This window comes from Suricata suricatta, chromosome 8 (assembly GCF_006229205.1).
Source record: "Suricata suricatta isolate VVHF042 chromosome 8, meerkat_22Aug2017_6uvM2_HiC, whole genome shotgun sequence".
Taxonomy (NCBI): Eukaryota; Metazoa; Chordata; class Mammalia; order Carnivora; family Herpestidae; genus Suricata; species Suricata suricatta.
In genome coordinates this window covers 112,319,793-112,341,736 of record NC_043707.1, presented here as the reverse complement: position 1 = coordinate 112,341,736, position 21,944 = coordinate 112,319,793, and the positions used below count along the sequence as shown (strand labels likewise).

Sequence of the window (21,944 nt, the reverse complement as noted above, 5' to 3'; positions counted from 1 at the left end):
GGGGCTCGGCGGGGGCCGGGGCACGGGCGGGGTCGCGCCCACCCCGGCGTCGGGGCAGGCCCGACCTGCTCTTTCTCGGGCCGGCTTATTTGCGGAGTTGAGATAAGCCTGCGGGAGACGGTGCTTTCCCCAGCACTAGTTACAGTAGCCGCCCTATTATCTGGAGGGAGGCGAGCAGGGGCGCTGGCTCCGGAGCCCCGGCGCGGTGGGGAGTTGCAGGGGAGGAGGAGTCGGAGTCGGGCGCCAGGAGCCTCCCCGTCCGCTCCCTATGCGGGACTCCGGTCGCCGAGGCTCCGCCAGCCTCGAGCCCGCCCGGGGGCCCTCGCCCCCCTTTGTCTCCCTCAGTCTGCGCTCCGTCGCGTGGCGGCCGGGGTCGGTGAGTGTGCACTTTTGGAGAGAGGCCTCCTCCCCGCCCAGCCTGAGGGGCTTCGAGCCGGTGGAGGCGGTCTGCCGCGGCCTCCCCCTCCCCCCCCGTGCTCTGGGCCCCCTCCCCCAAAGCGTTTGCGGGGGCCTCGGGTTGCAGCCCAGAGGCGCTCTTGCTGAGCAGTCCGGAACGCCGTGCCTCCAGCAAGGCCTGGGTGTCCGCGAGAAACTTTTGACAGGCGGAGGGTCTGCGGGCTGCGGCTCCCCAGCTTGTCGCCGGCCGCCCGGGGGTGCCCTTCGCGCGCGAGGCAGGGGTGAGCGGCCTCGGGGGCGGAGGGGGGTCCCGCTCCGATCTTTAACGTCTAGGGCTAGGCTTGCGCTTTGTGTGGCTGCTGTGCTTTCCACAGACAGGGAGCTTTCCGCCCCCCCCTCCCCGAAACTCCAGAGGCAGCACTTTCTCTTGCTTTATTCAGCGGGTCCCTTGTGACCGGACCTCTAGTTTCTTTTCTTCGGAAGGAGAGGAAACTTCAGCCCTTATGACCGAGTCCAGCATACTTGTTTACGACACCTACCCAGTGAAGGGAAACTAATGTAGACGCTGTAAAACGCTCCCTCTTTTTCTTCCCTTGTGGCATTAGAGTTCTGGAGAATGCAGCAGAAAGAGAGAGAGAGAGAAATGAAATGCTACAAGGGACCTGCTGAGGAGGTCTGCCTGTTCCCTTCTGCATCAGCTCCTGTAAGCTGTCCAGGTTTCCCTGCCTGCAGCAAGTTTTCTGTCAACCCCCCGTGGTCTTTCTTTTTAAGAAATGTTCATTTCAGAGCACAAAGAGGTTAGATTGTGCTGCTGAACTTCATTGAAAAACTGCTGCTAAGTGAATGGTTCCATTAAGTTTCCTTTGCAGGCTTTTGAACGACCCTCCATTCTTTTTAGAGGGAGGATACTCTGGGCCTGTCTTGGGCTGTGTGACAGCTTTAAAAACTAGCAGTAACTCAGATAGGTGAAGAAATCTCAGCCCCTCACTGGATCATGTTGCTGCTGGCCTCCAGCTGAAGGGAAGTTGGCTTCCCAGCAAATGAAACTCGGAAAGAAGGGGGAAGTAGGGCTGGTTCCAGGAGGGGCCTCTTGTGGTGCTCAGTCCTTTTAGCCGGCTCGCTTAGTTTGGCTTTCCTCTGACGGATTTTGATCAGGTGTATAGGAATTTGATCCTTTCCAGGCACAGATCTCTTTCTTGAGGGGAGGAATGAGTTGAAAATGGTTGGCCAAAATAAATGAACTGGAGCTGTTTGAGTTGATATGCAGGCTGCTCTAGGATAGGTGCAGAGTTTCTCTTCCCCCCACTGCACCATTCTCACTGGGAAGTCTGGGTGGATTAGCATCCGGGCCTTTGTTACTCCGCTGTGTGGAATTCTTGCATTCTCCAGATTTAGAAATCCCCTGACTGCCTTAATAGAAGAACTCTTTGCCTAAACTGGAATCAATAGAGTGTGACCAGGAGTCTACTTTGGGAGAACAAAGACAGGAATTAGTTTTGAAGAGACTTGGGGAAACAGATATTGATGATGTTGGGGTTCTAGACTCTCATTGGTTGGCCACCAGGTTAGTTGGATCTCTCTCTCTCTCTCTCTCTGCTGCTGTTAATTTGTAGTCACCTCATTCTACAAATGAAACAGGATTTTTGTATTCAGGAGAGCTGAAGTTTTCAGCTGCATAAACTGTCCCTGGAAAGGGCAAAGGCTAGAAAGGAAGTGATGCATTTGTATTGTGAAGGGAATAGAGCAGTATGTATTGCAGCTGCATTAGGAATGGTTGTCAGGCATGCATTTTCCATAATTGTGCCTGGCAACCATTTCCCTGTGTGTTGGTAGTGAGCATGATTTTGGCAGGATTAGATGATTCAGCATGGACATAAACATTCTCTCTCATTTCCCAAGTATCCCAGAAGCTCTTTCAGAGCCTGACTGTCCAGCAAACAGGAGGTATTAGATAATAACTTTCAATCCCAATATTCAGAGTGGGTAACAACCCACACACAGAGCCAAGGTATTGTTCTTCATTTTTTCAATCCTTCAACAATTAGTAAATATCTGTTACAATAACACAGTGTTTGGCACTGGAAGTGTCAGAATAATGAATGAGATCTGGTTCCTGCCCTTGGTTATTCACATCTAGCAAAGGAAAAGACATATACAAACAAGTAATTATGATTCTGTAAGTACTAGAACAGAGATATGTATAAAGTACTGTGGAAGCAAGAGGAGGGATGAATATTTCCACTTGGGTTCATTGGGAGATTTGACAAAGGAGGTGACACTTGAGTGGACCTTTAGGGATGAATAGGATTTAGTCTGATAGAGGATGGGGTGGGGAGAAGACTGGTATAAATACCACATGCAAAGGCTTGAAGATACAAAGAGAATGGAGGGATTTGAGGACAGAATGTGAGTAGTTGGGTATGACTCGAATTTTGGGAGCAGATGATACTGTAAAGGACCCAGAGTTCAACTTATAAAGATTCTTTTTGGCTTTATTTCATGGGCAGCAGGGGAGTCAGTCATTGAAAGTTTAAAAAAAAAGTAGCAATGAGTATGCCAATTTTATTAATTCATAGTAGAGCACATACCAATCCAGTGATTGGAATACTTACATTGCAGTCTGAGGCACTCTTTTCCCTTATACCATAGTGCTTATGAAGCTAATCAGATGGTTGCTTGGTAAACATGGAAACAAAGAAAAGAGACATGCATTGTTTTGAGGAATATTTCATCCACATGATTTGGGCCAGTCACAAAGTTTTCCTCTCAATAGATTGAGGTTGTTGTGAACACCAAAGGAAACTAAGAATAGTTAGAGAGGTAGGAGAAGCAGGATTGGATTCTTTTCCTGGGATAGGGACAAACTCTATGGAAATAGCCAGCCACATAAGGGCATAGTTTTAGGTTTTAGAGAAGAGGTTTGGAAAGAAATATAGTCAGGTTCCTGGTGGTTGGTTAAGCAGGAGGGTAATACGTAAGTTGGTTTGCACAGAATTAGATTTTTGTGTTTTTTTTTTTAATTTTAATTTTTTTTAATGCTTTTTATTTATTTTCGAGAGACAGAGTCAGCGCAAGCATGGGAGGGTCAGAGAGAGAGAGGGAGACACAGAATCTGAAACAGGCTCCAGGCTCTGAGCTAGCCACCAGCACAGAGCCTGATGCGGGGCTCGAACCCACAAACCACGAGATCATGACCTGAGCCGAAGCCGGACGCTTAACCAACTGAGCCACCCAGCGCCCCAGATTTTTGTGTTTTTGCAAAGCCCTCAAGAGTCTTTACATGACAGGCTCAGCAAACAATAAAAGAGAACATTCCCGTTTCAACTTTGGTAACATGGACTATCTGGTACTTAAAAACTTCAGAGTTCTCTCTAGGTGCCATGGGTTAGGACTAGGCTAGTTAGGACTGATTTTTGTTTAATCGTATCATGAAAAAGAGAAGAGGAGTGAAGGGTCTGCATATTATTTAACATTCAAAACTAGCAAGGCAGCACAGTATAGTAGAAAGAGATGAGGCTTTGACTTTCTTTGGCCTTGTGCTCCAGTCCAGTCCTGTGTGACCTTGGAAAAGTTGCTTAACCTGTAATTTTTGGGTTTCTCACTGTGAAAATGGTGATGATAATACTAACTCCTTGGGATTCACAAGAATATAAATGAGCTGAGCTGTTGTCATGTATTAGGCCATTCATGTTTAGAAAAACTTCCATGGAGATAATACTTTATTTTTTACAACCTAATTTCATATTATTATCTTATTTGATCTTTATAATATTTTATAAGGAAGGTATACACATGGATAAGTCCAGGTATAGAGACTTAAATTACTGTCCAAAAGCCAGGATCCCAGACTTCTAGATGAAGGTTTCACAGTGTATCACAGAAGGACGTTTTAAAATCAGAGCAGTGACTTGGGTTAAGTGAGATAATTGTGAAAATACTTAATGTTTATTTATTTATTTTGAGAGAGAGAGTGCATATGTGCGAATGTGCAGGGGAAGGATGGAGAGAGGAGAGAGAATCCCAAGCAGGTTCCATACTGCTAGTGTGAAGCCAGATGTGGGGCTCGAACCCATGAACCATGAGATCGTGACCTGAGCTAAGATCAAAAGTTGGACTGAGCCACCCAGGCGCCTTTGTGAAAAAACTTTATTCATATCATTGTTGTTAGTTTTTAGCCTCTGAGGGGGTAGCCCTTAAATGACATACATTTCCAGATCTCTGAACTGTGGAGAATTTCTTTTCCTTTTGTTATGGGAGAGGTTTCATAGTATGTAAATTATTTTGACATCAAGAAAAAAATTTTTTTTAAGTAATTTCTATGACCAGTGTGGGACTTGAACTCAGGACCCTGAGATCAAAGGGGTGTGTTCCATGGACTGAGTCAGCCAGGCACTCTCATTTTGAAATTTTTATACAAAAACAATGTAATGCAAAGTGATAAAGTTTGGTTAACACATTGGTTGGAAAATGTAGACTGAGGGTTTGGCATTGTTTAACTAAATGACTCTCTGAAGCAACCTCTTGGTTAAATGTAAACTCAAGTTTTAAGTTCCTTTTTAGAACATAGCCCTTGAATTGGAGTGGATAGCTTCTAGACAGAACAATAGAATAATTGCTACTTCTGGACATGGACACTGTTAATTCAGAAAGTGAGTCAAGTTCGTCTGCTGGGAAATCACAAACTTTGGCCACATTCATGCTGTTGAAATGATAAAATGTGTGCATGTGCTAACAATGCTTATGGGAGCTACTGCTTTCATCTTGGGCTTGCTTGGCAAGTGACATAATACACACCAGGGAAATGCATCTGCTGAGGCCTTACTATCCTGGTATTTTTCAGTGCCAGTTTCAGGTTTTAGAGATGATGGTAGAAAGAAAGCTGTTCAGAGTGTACATTCCAAAATCAAAGGTCACAAGTAAATATATGGGTTGCAAAATGAATTTGTAGCATTTTTCTCAGTGGTCTTGAAAAACACGTGGGCTTTCCTTTTACTAAATAAGGTTGGCCCAAGACTAAATTTTCAGGGATCATTTCTATAGTTTGTTACTAAATAAGGTTGGCCCTTTCAGCCTTTGTTAGTTATAAGTTGAGCCATGTTCTGATGAGGTTGTATGGTGTGCTAAAGCTTCTGCTTTTGCTCTTCATGGTTTTGATTGGAGTTTAAGCCTCCTGTTTTGCTTCTATGCTGCGGCGTTTCCTCATTTCTGGCCTGGAGGACCCCTTTTAGGCCTCTTAGGTTGGTGTGTAACATCTAAGAATGGTTATTTCAACTTTTATTTGGTTACTTCTAATGAATTATTATTTTTCCTTCCAGAACTTCTCAGTTCCAGGAGTAAATTACAATGAATCTCTGGTTCTTTGTCTCCAGCTTTCAGGGATTTCCATAATTTGACTTATTCTGCACAACTAATTGTATCAACTGTTGTCCACCACAGCTCTCTGCTCCTTGTGGGCAGGTCTCAGTATTTGTTAACCCTAGATCCTTGTATCTGTCCCCCTGCCTTTATGTTCTCTCTTCCTGGAAGGCCCTCTGCTTTTCTCTCTGATTATTCAAATCTTACTTTTTTTTTTTAATTAAAGCTAAGTGTGGCACCTGTGTACTCCATGCAGCTTCCCCCCCTCACTTTTTCAGAAGTTAATCTCTTTCCTTGACCATACAATGTCTACCTCACAGTCTCTTACCTCTATTCTGTTTTGTATTATTTTTGCATTGCCTCATGTCTCTTAGAGTCGTTTCCCTCTGAAATTTTATGCTCTTAGCAGCGTAGAGACTTTTTATACTTCTTTTGTAAGTGGTTGATTATCAGGGAGTTTCTCTCAGAGAAAGTGCAATCGTATGAGTACTTTCAAGTCATATTTTAAATTCTTTTCAAATTATAAAAGTAATGTATGTTTAGTGTAGAAAATTGTAAAAAAAAATGCAGGAAAGTATGCAGAGTTTTAGATAACTCACCTTCCTTGCGTGTGTTTTGTGTGTGTGTGTGTGTGTGTGTGTGTGTGTGTGTGTAGGGGGAGAGTGGAGAGGCAGGCTGACCAACAACAGATAGATGTGCTCTGGCCAGAGAGAATGCAGTGCTCAAGGGTAGGCCATCTGGGATCTGATACCCTCAGCTTGCTGTGGCTCCATAAATTTGTGTGGTACTGTAAGTCTATTCTCATGGGGCACAAGCATTTATTTTTCTTTCTCTGTTCAAAATTTGCTTTCTTCTGCATAACCATGTGTCAGTCCTCAAGGATGTGCCAGTGATCAGGGATGATTTGGGTTGTTGCCTAGGACAAGTTAATTAATTGGTCAGTCAGTATCTTTCTTTTGGGCAAGGAACTTGCCAGCTGTACTCTTGGATTCCCTCTTACCATAGTGAATTTCTATTGTGAATTTTGTTCAGAAAGGTTAACATAGTTCCTTTGTGTTGATTAAAAGAATGAGCTTTCTTGAAGTGTCTTTTGGAGCTCAGATGGTTTCAGCTTGCAGGAGCATTTTGGATTGAAACATAAAGGAAGGGAATTTTTTTCTTTTTGACTATACTTTTTAGTTCATCAACAATAGTAAAGCTCACATTGTACACTGCATTCTACTAGTACCTATAAGCAGATACTGTGTTGGGGAAAGTGGTAGTGAGATGAGGGGCCACTGAGAAACACTAAAAGCATGATATGAGAGCGCCTGGGTGGCTCAGTCCGTTGAGCGTCCAACTCTTAATTTCAGCTCAGGTCATGATCCCAGGATCATGAGAGTGAGCTCTGTGTCAGGCTCTGCGCTGAGGGTGGAGCCGGCTTAGGATTCTCTGTCCCTCTCCCTCTGCCCCTCTCCCCCGTGTGTGAGCATGTGAGTGTTCTCTCTTAAATAAAAATGAATGAATGAATGAATGAATGATACAGAGATTAGGGGTAGAGAGAGAGAAGGTCCTGAATGCTATTATGAGGAACCATTATGAAATGGACAGAATTAACAGCAGCTGTGTAAATGAAGGGTGAGAGTGGAGCTTTATTCTCTAGGAGGCCACTGTTGTCTGGAGGTTAGATTAAGGGATGTAAAAGAGGAGAGGTGTATATTTGAGAGACATTCTGGGCAGATATAGGGACTTAAGTTTAGATCCTAACATTGGTAACTCTCTTTAGAAGACTTTGCCTTGAGAAAAAAAATTAACTACCCCTTATGCTAGGGCTTTTCCAAAACAAAGTCCTCTTTTATCTTGTATAAAAATCTTAGAAGATTTTACTCCATTCTGAACTTGTTAGATGGGGCTATGCATTTGAACCTGTGACTCAGGGTTGTGTTGCTGAGTCTTCTCATTTAAATTCACAATGCTGAGTGCCCTAGAATGCCACTTCTAGCCATTCTTTGGACAACCTTCATTGTATGCTTCCAGGAATACCTGCCAAGAATTGCGTAAGAAATCCTCTTAAATCTCTTCAAAAATCTTCAGTTGTATCTTGAACTGCCAGTGTCCTCGCATGTCAGGGGGCTTGTTTGGAGGATCTACTCATTCATTTAATTAGTAACCAATTATAGAATATCTACTTTGAACCAGACAGTAGGCAAAGTGTTGAAGAAACAAAAATACTGTCCTTGCATCTCTGTGGGGAACTGACAGTTATAGTCCATTTCAGGGAGTGCTGTCAGAGGTAGATGCGGGTGCTAGGAAAGTAGAGGGGAATAGCCACCTGGCCAGGGTGGGAGAGGGCCAGCCATGGAAGGCATCCAAGAGGAAATGCCTGAGCTGTCACCAAAAAGATTCGAGACTTGGGGCCAAAAGTTCTGGTAAAGGGCATTCCGGGCAGCATGAATAAAATGAGTGCTTGAGAGAGCTTGAGGAGAAGAAATATGGGGTATTAGTAAGGTCGGGGTGTAGGATGTGAGGGAAGGAGAAACGGGAGGGGGTGGGAAAGGTGGGCAGGCTTAAAGCATTGAGGGGCTTTGTCATACTGTATCCAGTTTGGGCTTTATGCTGTGGGCTTTTGGGAGCCATTGAAGGATTTGGGGCAAAGAAGACTATGATTGGATTTACGTTTTAGAAATATTTCCCCTCTGACATCAGTGTGAAGGAGGATTGCAGAGTGGCAGGGCTAGTGACAGACCAGTTAGGAGGCTGCCACAGTAATTTAGGCAGTAAGTGAATAGAGTTTAAGGTTGTGGAAGTAGTAATGTACCCATGTGGACAAATCAAGAAATGGGATTAAGGGGTAAACTCCACGGGTTTTGATGACTAATTGAATGTGATGTATGAGGGGAGAGGGAAGCACTTAGGATGACTTGCAGGTTTCTGGCTTGGGTTCCAAATGGGTGGGTGGTATCATTAACTAAAAAAGGGAGTATAAGAGGAAGAAGGTTATTTGTGGCGACTTGGTGATAATGCTGGTGGAGGGGAAGATATGGAGTTAGTTTCTGTGTGTTGAGGTCAAGGTTTCTTTGGGATGCTGGGCAGAGGTATCCAGCAGGTAGGGGGTGTGGCAATCAGGAGAGCTATAGATGAGTTGGTCATCAACTTCTGGAATCCTAGGAATGGACGAGGAGATTGCTGGGAGAGTGTATACTGTGAGAAGAGCTTTGAGGCAAAAAGCTCTGGGGAACTACAAGGGGGGAGGGGTGGTTTGGGAGCAGAAGAGGAGGATCCCCTGAAGGAAACTGGGCTCCAAAAGAGAGTGCCCAGAGATGCAGGAGGAAGAGAAGTGAATTCCAGAAAGAGGCTGTGTTGAACAGGGTCAGATTATGAAGAGGTCAAGCAAGATAAGGACTTTTGGCTCTAGAATATAAAGGTCGCCTTTACTGGAGCGTTTGTGATGGGGTTGTGGGAAGTACAATCCCGAAAGCAAGCAGTGGGTTGGGAAGCAAATGAAGAGTGCAGAAATGGAGTCCGTGAGTCTTGAAACCTGGACATTGAAGAAAGAGGAGGAAGGCATTCTAAAGAGGGGGATGTCGGGTGGAGGGAGTTTTGTTTGTTTATTCTGACACAGGAGAGATGTAATCATGTTTAAGTGCTGTTTGGAAAAGAATCAGTAGAGAAGGAGAGTTTAGTAAAATTCAAAGAAGAGAGGATAATCCATGGGAGGGTGGGTTCAAGAGTAAAAAGGGAACTGTGTTTGCTGAAAAAGATTATAGAGGGAGGAAGCCAAAAATACAGGTGGTTGGCTGCAGGTGTAGGAACCTGAGGGAATTTTCCTTCATGGCTCTTATTCTCTCTTTGAAATGAGGGATGGAGTGATCTGATGAGAGGAGGGTGTGTGTGTGTACACACTTGCATGTGCACTTGCATGTCCCTCTAGCAGCAGATGCTCTCAGTAACCTGAGTGTAGATACCAAGAAGGCAGACAGGAGGATTGGTCCAGGATCAGTTTTCCAGCATAGGTTTGATGGAAGAACAAGTGGTCCTTGTAGAATAAGGGGTCCTTCCAAAAAATGTAGCATCTGCTTGATTGTTCATTGTTTGTATTGCTGTCTAGCTGGCTTGTGTTTTGTTCCTCCAGCAAAATGGTAAGCTTTTTCAGGGCAGGAATCAAATATGTAACTTATGATTCCTTTCTATCATTTAGTAAAGTATAGGCCAGAAATTGATTCATATCTATCTATCCATCCATCTGTCTATCTATCTATGTATTGACTTAATCTGACTTTAATGGTCAGGGGCATTTTGCTTCTTAACACAGAGGCTTTTCTTACCTGTGGTCTTTAATCCTCATCTTACTGTCTGATATGGAGAGTGCGGGATTCATTGGTGAGAGGGAACCCCATGCTTAGCTGCAGCATAAGTTTCACAGGCTAGCTTCACTTACTCTCCCAGGGTAGTTGAGCTTAGAAACATTTGTGCTTTCCATGAAGGCTGCAGGATTAGTATTCCCTAGTCTATTTGGACCAGACTTGTGAAGACCAGGCTTCTTTGTAAGGCTAGACAGAGTGGCTATTGTTTCCACAATATGCAGCCTCCTCCTTGTTTATTTTGGCAGGCGGGCAGTGAACGTGATGGATTTGTTCTCATGACTCAGAGTCTTCCCTGCCTTACCGTAACAGGTTCCTGATAATCACTACCTTTCAAACGGTGATAGTGTCCTTCAGCATTTATCTGACCTTTATATCTAAAAACAGTATTGGTTACCCTTTCCTTCGTCCTTGACTTGCTTGGTTTCTTTACCTTTAGTCTTGGGTAGAGGATATTTCCTAATGTGTTAGGTCCAGCTCAGGATTGACCGATTTGGCATAATGTGCATTCTTGGGTTGTTAACTGGCATGCTCCCCACAGTGTGCCTTGTTTTCTGCTCCTTGTTTGGACTTTATTTCCCATGAATGTGACATGAGTCACTCCAGGGAGTGGAAGGTGTGTCTCCATTAATTTGGAGAATCTTTGATCTTGTTTCAGTCCCTGGTTTGGCTTATCAGGTACAATTTCTATGTCCCGCCAGAGGTGTATGTATCTGCTTGTGTCCCTTGCTCTGGTTTCACATAGTGCAGTGAATGGTTCACTCCAGGGGATGCATGCCACTTTGTGTGTCTGGATTCTTTCTACTATCCTTGTCATTGCTGGCAGCAAAAATGCCTCCAAAAGCCTCTTTGAATGTAGTAGAGTATCTAACACTGAATAAATAGAGTTCATAAGCCCTCTGTCCTGTAGGAGTTTACAGTACAGTAAACATTACAAATGACAAAAGACAATAAGGAATGTGTAAGCAGTAGGATAAATAATGGAAGGTCATTCCTCATTTAGCTACCATTTTCACAGTAGAACGTATCCCAGAAAGAGACCTAGTCCTAAGGGAAAGGGGACCAACAGAGACAAAATCATCTTCTGTTCCAACTGGCTCCTTGATGCCAGGCAGTTTCTTGATAATGTCCTGTCCTGTCATGCAGGACCTTATTGCCGTGTTACCTTTCTTTGCAACTGGGATGGGACCCTGACAGGGCCTCCTCCTCCAGTGACCTGTAGCTGAAGTGGTAGGCAGGAGACGATTCAGAAGCCTTGTGTTCTCTGGTGCAATTATCTCTGTAACATTAGGAAGTGCATCCCAGATCTACTGCAAGTACTCCAGCTCTCACAAACACCACAAATGAGCCATGAGCCCTGGGGTCAGGGTTGGGTTCGAAAGAAGCTGGTTTGGCCTGATCTGGGACACCACAAGGGGGTAGTCTCTGTTGGTTAGTTTCCAAAATGGAAAACAGGGACCAGAGTAGTTTAGTTGGGTGCTTCGAGGTCTTCACATCTTTCAGAGGACTCGTTCATTGTTTTTATTATTGTTATTGTTAACAAGTATAAAAACAGTATTCATGTAGTATTGCCTTTTTAAGTAAGAATGGGGGAACTGTCAGGGGCTGGAATTTCCCTCCACCGTCACTGTGAGAGAGAGTTAGATTCTCATCTCTTAGTCCTCTTCTCTCTGATCATCCTGTGGGTGGCTCCTGGGAAGGGGTGAGGCAGCTGAGGCCCTGGCAGGAATATGTTGTTGAGAAGGCAGTATCTAACATAGCTGTAGCACAGGTGGTATGTTAGCAAGAGAAGATAGATGTGGGGGCAGGATTCAGGGGGCTGGGAAAGGCAGAAGATATTTGCTGTTATTATTAGTTGCTTCCCTTTGCCTTTGCCTACATATGTTGTCTCAGAGCAGAGCCAGAAGCCCTGTGTTCTTTTGCTCTTCCTCCTTCTCTTTTTCTTGATTATATCTTATCTCTGTCTTGTAAATATGTGTAATACCCTTAATAAATAGACTTGTGGTGATTTGGAAAGTTAAAAAAGTTCCAGAGATTGGAAAGCTAAGTGGTGATTTAATTACAGTCTTGAAGTATAACAAGTGTTTTTCCTACAATGCATCATAAACCAAAACCGCCTGGTAGCACTTCTTATTGTGTTTTTTGTTACTTAGCTTTTTGTGTATGTTTGTCTGAACTTCCCAACCTCACTGTGATCTTGTTGAAGGTGTAGGTTATATTGAATGTGATGCATATGATGCACTTCATGAATTAAACCACTTTGCAAATGGTGGTGGTTGTTATATTTTCTTTGTGTTTCTGGCAACTTAAAGCACCCTTCATGATGGGTTTTTACATGTGGTTGTTCCACAGACAGCTCACGCTTGCTGTGTCCAAAATGGGTGCCATCATCTCCATCCCTCTTGCAGACCTGCTTCTCCTCTTGTGTCCCCCATCTCCATGAATGCTTTCCCCATCCACCTGATTGTCAAAGCCAGAAACCTGGGCTTCATGTGTTTCTCTCCCTCATGCTGCCCAGGCAGCCAGTCTTTTAGCAAGTCCTGTTGATTCCATCTCCTCCATCTCTCTCTGTCTGTCATCTCCTCCAGCCTCATTGCCAATACATGAGCCCAGGGCCTTAATACTGCTGTGATTCCTTTTAACAGCTTAACCGATTGGTCCCCTTTGGTCTTCCTTTCACACTCCTACCAGGAAAAAAAATCTTCGGAAATACAAAACTATCATGTCTGGTGGTGTAAGAGAAAATAGGTGTGGGGGCTATAGTAAAGGGGCTGAGAAAGACGAAATACTTGTTGCTATCATGAGCTGTTTCCCTTTGCCTTTGCCTACATATGTTGTCTAAGAGCAGACTTGGAACCCCTCCATTTATTTGTCTTCTTCCTTCCCCTTTTCTTGGGTACATCTCATATTCTGGTTTATAAAGATATATGCTACTTGTAACCCCTCAGTGTTCCCATTGCCTATACTATAAAGACCATGCATTCAACAAAAAGTTTAATTGCTGCCTGCTTCTTGCATTTTATACCCTGTCAGGAAGAAGCTATGTCCAATTGCCTCAGCATGCCAGGCTAGAGAGTGGCTCTGTGTGCCAATGTTGTTCCCTCTGGGTGGAATTCCTCTTTCACTTGTTAACCTCACCTGCCAGCAAATTCCATTTACCCTTAAACACAATTCAGACATTGTTACTTTTGGGAAGCCTTTCCTTATCCTTTCTTCCCACATGGTGAATCTCTTTCCTCCCTGCTGTAGTCTTCTGATATGCATATCACAGCGGATTGTGGTTTGGTTGGTTTTATGATTATCTCCTCTACACACTTTAAGCTTTGTTCCTGAGCCTTAGCACAGTGCCTAGCACATGCGGGTGCTGGAGAAATATTTGGTGAGTGTAGATTATGCACACAGGTTTGTTATAAATGTTCACTGCATGAAATCAGTCTATATAATAAATAAGAGGATATGGCATTAGATACTAGTAGGAAACATTCCAGCGATTCCTGTTATTGAGGTAATAGCATGATTGTTAGAATGGTGTGCCATTTTTGCTCTTGAAGAATTTTAAGAAAGAGAGTACTATCATGGATGGTTTAATTCTTCATCTGCTAAAGATAGGAAACTGAACCAGGTGTTCTTCGGACGATCCTTTTAGATCCCTGATTCTCGAATCTGAAGGTATGGCTAGCTTTCATCTAGGATTCAGTGTGAGATGTGTCTGTGCTAAGTGCTTTGTGTATACTAAATATATAATCTGTCCTTTTCAAGAGCCAAAGGCCAGTGTGGTACAGCAGATGGAGAATTCCACTGTGCAGAGTAGAATACGGTTTTCTTTTATGATCTTCTAAGTCTTATCTCATGAAATTTTAGAACTATATATGCTCTTAACCTCCCTTTCCCTTTTGGAATGTTATAATCCTACTTCACCTTACTCTTGGAACTCCATATTCTACTTTGTTGCCTCAATCTTCCTCTCTACTAGAATGTAGCCTCATTGAGAGCAGAAATTTTTTGTTTGTTTATTAACTCTGGTATTCCTAGCACCCAGAAGAGTGTCCAGCATATAGTCGATACTCAATAAATATTTGTTGAGTGAATGAACTAGAAATGATCGGTTCAGTTCACTTTTCTTATTTCTTATGAGGGAATGAAATGAGTAATGGAAAGGGGCAATAACTGGATCAAGGCCAGATAATTAGTTCATGCAAAGGCCAGATCTCTTCACAAGGTGACTGGTGTTTTTTCCGTGAAATCATGCTTAATCATAGTTCCATTTGAACTCATGCGCAGTATGGACATAACTGTAACTGTGAGCAGAGTTTGGGAGAGCAAACTAATACAGACTGAGCCCTTATTAAATGCCAGGTGCTTTATCTCATGTCATCATCATAAATAACATCCTATGGCAGTCCAGTTATATGGGTAGATTTTACAGATGAGGAATCTGAGGCTAAGGAACCTTAAATAACTTCCCTGAGGATCACAAAGCTTGTAAGTGGCTGAACTGGGTTTTGAACTCAGGCCTGATAAACCTCACCTTTTTAACCTTAAGGTGCTGTATAATAATTTGAATTTGTGGTCTGAATTCCTTTAAGATTTTCAAGTCAGATTACTTTTGAAATGATCTGATTTGAATAGCTCAAGTAGAATTGCAGAAATTGTTTACCTTAAGACAACCCCATCTAACAGTGGGGTTATGGTTATAGGGAGAAGTCTGTAGGGCTCTTGAGTCAAAAACGAAAACAAAAACATCCAACCAATCCCGTGCTGTGGGTAGTGCTGTATCCCCCCACCCAGTTGTTTTCACATATAATTCAAGTTCAGACTTCCTTTTTAACCCAGGTCTCCAGGACCACTATAGAAAGATGATTATGTCACACTCTCTGCAGCGCAGCCACTTCTGAGTGTGTTTGGTAGTGCTCTTATGCACCCAGCGCACAAAGACACTGTCTAAAATGTAGGACAGCTGGAGCAGGAGAGGGGTGAACCCAGTTGAAACTAGCTGTTTCTGTGGTAAGTAGGCAAACCGTAATTACCTGTGTTGCTCAGAGGCTTGAGCTGAGAGTGGGGCTGGGGAGAGGTCACGCCCATTCTTTGGAGAAATGATGGGAGTAAATAACTCTTTGTTTCCAATTTATTCCAGAATTATTCGCTCACCATTCAGAGTCATGGTGGTGATGTGGACTTTTGAGTTGGCACCTTGTCACCCCAATCGTCCAAGCATAAGGTTAACATTTTTTTTTCCATTAGAGAGGTCCCCTTGGTTTAACTGACTGAGCCACCCAGGTGCTAGAGAGGTCCCCTTGGAAATCAGCCATTCATTTTTATCTCCCTGTTAGCTTCCTCTCAGGTAGCTTTGTGTAGGCTGCCTTAGAAAGAAGAGTAGGGACCAAGCTGGGAGGGGAGAGGAAATGATAGCAAAGGTAGTAGAGAAACAAAGGATTAGGAGATTCCTCTGTCCTTTGGGAGTTTGGACCTGTCAGAAGCTGATTGCTGAGATGCTGGTGGAGACCTGGGAGGAGGAGAGTTGGTAAAGGAAAGCAGAATAGTGTGGCATTCATGGTCCTGGGAGGACCAGCAGCATCTGCAGCACCTGGGGGCTTGTAAGAAATGCACAACGTTAGGCTCCACCCCAGATGGCTGAATCGGTTTTCATGTTTGCAAGATTCCCAGATGATTCTATGCACGTGAAAGTTTGAGAAGCGACAAGTTGGTGATTAAGTGGCTCAGTGCAAGGGACTTTGGAGTCAGACAGACCTGGGATTGGAATTTGGTTTGACCATTTACTAGCTGTGTGACCTTGTGTAAATTATTTAACCTCTCTGTGCCTTGGTTTCTCATCTGCAGAATAGGGGAACTCTCTAACTTGTTAGGGCTATTGGGGAGAGCAAATGAAATAGTAGTGCATTTTTCAATGGATGATGGCTTAGATTTAATGAAATTTAGTAATGTCTGTAACATACCAGATACTGAGCCTGCCACAAAGTAAATAATAAATGTTATTACTAATAATTAAGTTAGTCAAATTTATAGGAATAAAGAGCCTGTCTTTCTTTTTCTCTTTTTTCTCAGTGAGTACATTTGGCTGCAATTTTATAAAAGTGTTGTCAGCATGTGAATATTCTTTGGTGTTTTGCTTAGCAATTGCAACAGCGATAGTTAACAAATATAGCACTTAATGTGCCAGGCATGATTTTAAATACCTTATATATAAGTACATTCAGTCCTTAGAGCAACCATGTGAAAGATGTATTATTATCTCTATTTTCAGATGAGGAAATAGAACAGAGAGAGGTTGACTCGCCCAAGATCACACAGCCAGTAAATCACAGAGCTGAGATTTGAATTGAGGTGGTCTGATTCTAGCATCCATGCTATTTTCGTGTACTGCTATTGTCCTCAAATTTATGTAATGTAATGGAAATCAGAAGACTTGGGCTGGATACCTGACTCTGCCACTATGTTATTTGTGACCTTGGTCAGGCCACTTTCTGTACTGTAAAAATAGGAGAGTTAGACTGGATTTATATATCTCTTTATTGATTCATTTAACACATAGTGATTAAAATAAACAGTTTGGTAGAAAGTCGTATCTAGGGAATTGGTTCAAAAGTACTTGCTCAAGCGGGTTGGTGTAGTTAAGAACAAGGGGGTTTGAATCTAGGCTCCACCACTTCTTGGCTTTATGGTGTTGGGCAACTTAACCTTTCAAACATTGATTTCTTTGTTAGTAATGGGGCAAATAGTTAATACCTTGCGGGGATGTTGTGAAGTTTGAATAAGATAATGTGGATCAGCAGCTAGTGTATGTGAAACACACAGTGTGTACTCAATATATGTGAGTTCTCTTTCTTTCTGTTCATCCAGGGATGGTTAGGGAAGCAGATATACCAGATTCAAACAGAGTTAGAATCTATCTTGGTCCTAGTGTGTTTTTTCCATAATGGTATTCTCACTGTTAGGAGATGAGAAGTAGTAAAGAAAGAGGTGTACATATAGCCAGGTCCTGCCATTTTAAAATAACCTACCTTTTGATTTTAAATTAAAATTCCATTAAAAATATATAGTTTATAATAGGGTAATTTAAAAAATGACATATAACTTTCCTGTGCTGCCAGAACAAAGTACTACAAACTGGGGGGCTTAAACAATAGGAATGTATTGGCTTACGGTTCTGGAGGCCAGAAGCCTGAAATCAGGGTGTCAGCATGGTTCATTCCTTCTGGTGGGTGGAGGGTGGTGAAGGAGAGTCTGTTCCAGGCCTCACTCCTAGCTTTTGGTAGCCTCAGAAGCTCTTTCGCTTGTAGCTGGTATTCTCTCTCTCTCTCTGCTTTCAGATTATTTTGTGTCTCTGTGTCCAAATTTTCCCTTTTATCAGTCTGATACTGGGTTAGAGTCCATCCTAATGACCTCACCTTAGCTTGATCATTTTTAAAGGCCTTGTTCCCAGATAAAGTCACATTCAAAGGTAATAAAAACAGAAGTTCAGCTACTTTCTTACTTGAAGAGAGGAGCCTCCATGAAATTAGCTTTTGCTGGTCTCTGAAGACTTATTACCAGCCTTTTCTCAGTAGACACATAGGAAGAATTCACGTTTAATCCTGGTCTTGCAAATTCTGCTCTTTGGTTTTGGCTACATTTAGGAAAGAGCTGATATGGACCAGATTTGTAGCTTCCATGGGTGATGTTTTGCTTTTATGGGTAGAATGGACATTACTATTATTAATAGTAATAATAATAATAATAAAATCTCATTAGTTGAGTTTTTACTGTGTGCCAGGGACTATGTTAAGCACTTTAGATACATTATGCCTTTTAATTTGCAAAATGGCCTCATGAAGTTGATATTATTATCATTTCTTTTACAGAGGGAAAAGTAGGACTCAGCTGGTGAAATAACTTGCCCAAGGTCACACCTAGGAAACGGTAAAGCAGGCATTTAAGTCTAGCTCTGTGAGACCACAGAGCTCCAGCTCTTAACTGTGATCTTAAACTTTGCCTTCACTTCCTTAAATAGAACTGTCTGGCCCCAGTCTCCTTTTCTCTAAAAACTCCTGGTTCTGGAAGCATGCCGACTGAAGGGGTCAGGGAAGTGACCTTTACTTGCATTCTTGTGAGCTCTTATTGTTTGTGAGTGGGAAAGGGAGTATGACTTCAGCTGACACTTTTTACCTAGTGGTTTAAGACTTGTCAAGGGGCTCTGGTCAGGTGTGGGACCTTATGAGTTCCTTTAAAATAAAAATACTCTCCTAGAACTAGAGGAAAAAACATAGTTCAACTATGTTTGTCTAGGGGCGCCTGGGTGGCTCAGTCAGCTGAGCGTCGACTTCAGCTCAGGTCATGATCTCACACTTCTGAGTTTGAGCCCTGCATCAGGCTCTGTGATGACAGCTCAGAGCCTGGAGCCTGCTTTGGATTCTGTCTCCCTCTCTCTCTGCCCTTCCCCAACTCGTACTCTGTCTCTCTCTCAAAAACAAATAAACATAATAAAAAAAAAATAAGAAAAAACTATGTCTATTATCACTACAGAATTACACATGTTCATTGTAGTAAATTTAAACAGTACCAAAAAAAAAAGAGTAAAAGTTCTATTTTCTAGTCTTTCTTTTTTCTCTGCTTTGTCCCACTGACCAGGATAACCAGTGTTCAAGGTTTAGTCTGTATTCTTCCAGCTTTTCCCTTGCGAGCCTTCTTTTGGAACTGTCCCCTTTTCTCCTTTACTCCTTTGTATTGGTTATATCTCCTCTTGTCTCATAACTTTAGGTCTTATTTATTTTTGTTGCCATACATCTGGGTTACTTTTGGGTGTCTGTTAGTACTTAGAATTTATGCTTTTGCCAGAGCCACCTCTTTGCTGAAGAGTCTTTCCCCGTCTCTCTCAGTGAAATGCTACTTATTTGTGAGGTCAGCTCAAGGCCTGCTTTTCCCATTAATCCTTTGTAAACCATACTAACCTGTGATCACTCATTTTGCTTCTGAACTCCTAGAGTTAACTTAGAAACTTAGACTGCTCATTTGCCCATTGACTATGTAATATATTGTCACTGGTATTTTATTATTTGCATTTTGACTTCCCACATATTTGCCCAATTAGATGTGCTCCTGGGGCTCACAGATAATGATCTATTCTTCTCTCTATTCCTTATTTTGCCTAGCACAGTGTCCTACAGTTAGCAAGTATTCACTAAATGTTGATGTGAGTATATTTTCTTAATACTTAATATCCTTTTAAAGATTGGGTGCTCAGAGCTGGACGGCTGAGGAACGCGTAACTGATGACATCATCTTCCCTGCCCTTCAGGATGGGGTGTGTGCTACTGAGAGGAGTATTGGCAGATGAAATACCTGTGCAACAGGTTCTGTTTCCTCCTCTAGTGAATGGGATTAAGACTCCACATTGGGGAAAAGAGATAGTAAGTGTAGGAGGAGGGCTGACAAGGGAAAGGAAGGGAGGATGCTACATTGTTAGATACAGGGATATGGCTTTATTAAAAATATAAATAAAAGGATGGTGTAATGCAAGAGAAGCTTCTTGGAACCACTAGGCTGATTAGACAAACAAGCTTCTCTGGTGCAAACCAGTTATTAATTGCCATTTATTTTCATTGCAATAAAACTGTACCACCCAGCGATTTTTCTCATTAGGGTGAGTCTGGAGAAAGGGCTTAGTTTAGGATTATGAAATCCAAGAGAGATGTAGGATAGTCAATGGGTTAAGCGATGGGAATATTCCTTTCTCTTGTTTGTTTTATCAGCTCTCTACCTTAGGGGTTGCCAAGATCCCTGTGTATTTGCTAATAGGGGTTGCTACTGGAGTGGTATAGAACGTCTTATTTCCAAGTCTGCTACTTCCTTAATTGCCATCTTGCTTTCCTCTTTCACTGATGGCCTCCTACCACGTACACTAGATTAGTCATCTTTCCCATCTGTGAGGCCAAGGTGTGCAGTAGACCACCCCGTGTTAGCTATCCAGACCTTGAATGTAATCCGCCTTTCTATCCTCCACTCCTCTCCCTTCCCAAACAGTAGGAAGGTGGAGAAAAGGAAATGGAGTGTGATTGTATCAAGTCTTCTGTGGCTTAGAGGGCAAAATGTTTTGGTTGCTTGATTTAGGAGTCTTAGGGTCTCCTGATAGGAAGATGTATTCTTTTGTTGATGGAAGGGCATCACTCCATTCTTCATTCTCTTGCTCTGAGTCATACGGACCCAAAGAAAGATTTGTACTAGGGAGTTGGTACTTGTCCCTGAATGAGAAAAGACCACTCTTTGACTTGGTTTGTTTTCTGTCACAGGGTATCTCATATCCTAAGATGAGAATTAATGGTGTTTTGAACAGAGTCTAAATATAGCCAAGACCCTAATACATTTATAATGATTGACTTTGGGTTTTAAAAACACTCTTTTTAGGGGCACTTGGGCAGCTTAGTTGGTTAAATGTCTAACTCTTGATTTTGGCTCAGATCAAGATCTCAGCATTCGAGGGGCAATTGGGTGGCTCAGTTGGTTAAGCGTCCATCTTTGGCTCAGGTCATGATCTCGCTTGTTCGTGAGTTCAAGCCTCGTGTTGGGCTCTATGCTGATGGCTCAGAGCCTGGAGCCTGTTTTGGATTCTGTGTCTCCCTCTCTCTCCCCCTTCCCTGCTCATGCTCTGTCTCTCTCTGTCTCAAAAATAAATAAACATTAAAAAAAAAATCTCAGAAGTCATGTGTATGGAGGCTGCTTGGGATTCTCTCTCTTCCTCTTGCTCTGCCCCTCCCTTACTCTCACAATCTCTCTCTCTCTCTCTCTCTCTCACACACACTCTCTCTCTAAATAAATAAATAAACTTAAAAAGAAAACATTAAAAATCCCCCACCCCTTTTCAAAAAAAAATTTTTTTTAACATTTATTTATCTTTGAGAGACAGAGAGACAGATCATGAGCAGGGGAGGGGCAGAGATAGAGGGATACACAGAATCAGAAGCAGGCTCCAGGCTCAGAGCTGCCAGCACAGAGCCCGACTTGGGGCTTGAACCCACAAACTGTGAGATCATGACCTGAGCCGAAGTCAAATGCTCAACCGACTGAGCCACCCAGGCGCTCCCCCACCCCTTATCAAGTACATTGTTTTAGGTTAGGTGCCTCCCTGCTTTCTGTGGGATTATTTAGCTACAGACTAATCTGGAGGGAATAACAGTGCCAAATGACTTATTGTAGATCATTAAACATTTTGAAGTTACTGAGACTGTGTTGGTGGGGAGAGTTTTGGTCCACGGGAGTAAGGTGGGTTGTGATGTCTACTTCTTTTCTCTCCTTTTAGATAAATCCTCCTACGTGTCCCTTTCTCTGGCTCTGTGAGAGATGACGGGGTGCTGGGGAGAGATTTAGTACATTCATCACATTGTTCAGGTCCTTTCCTGGGTGCGGTCCTGTAGAGCTTCCTCCAAGAGCTGACTCAAGAGTTCTCTTCCATTGTGGTGGTGTTCTTGTTTTCACATGTTGTACAAATTTACAGCCTTGGCATTTTGGGCAGCATCATTTGGAGGTGTTAGCTTGAGAATGAAGAAAGTAGAAATATTATCAGAAATTTCTTGAGAGAAAGGTTCCTTTCAATGGCACACTAAGTCTCCATAGATTCTGTGGCTTGAAGGGCTAAAGAATTGTAAACCTGTACTCTTCCTTTGTGTTGTCACCAAAAGGAATTGTTCCTTTGAATAACAGTTATTTGTTTGTCTTTCCGTCCTCCATGAAACTGAGCATCTTGAGAGCTGGGATGGAGTCTTATTCATCTTTGTGGCCCTAATGTTTAACAGTGCCGAACTCAATGTGCTTATAAATGTATGTGTTGAGTGAATAGTGGAGGGAAGCTTTAAAGGGACTGGC

The 21,944-nt window shown here is 42.8% G+C and overlaps 1 protein-coding gene and 1 pseudogene across 5 annotated transcripts in view; both read left to right on the top strand.

Moving 5' to 3' along the window:
- Window positions 1-21,944, top strand: part of MACF1 (microtubule actin crosslinking factor 1) — a 324,783-nt gene that overhangs the window by 13,868 nt on the left and 288,971 nt on the right. The gene's annotated exons all lie outside the window — the stretch shown is intronic.
- LOC115300477 lies at window positions 5,406-5,513 on the top strand (annotated as a pseudogene).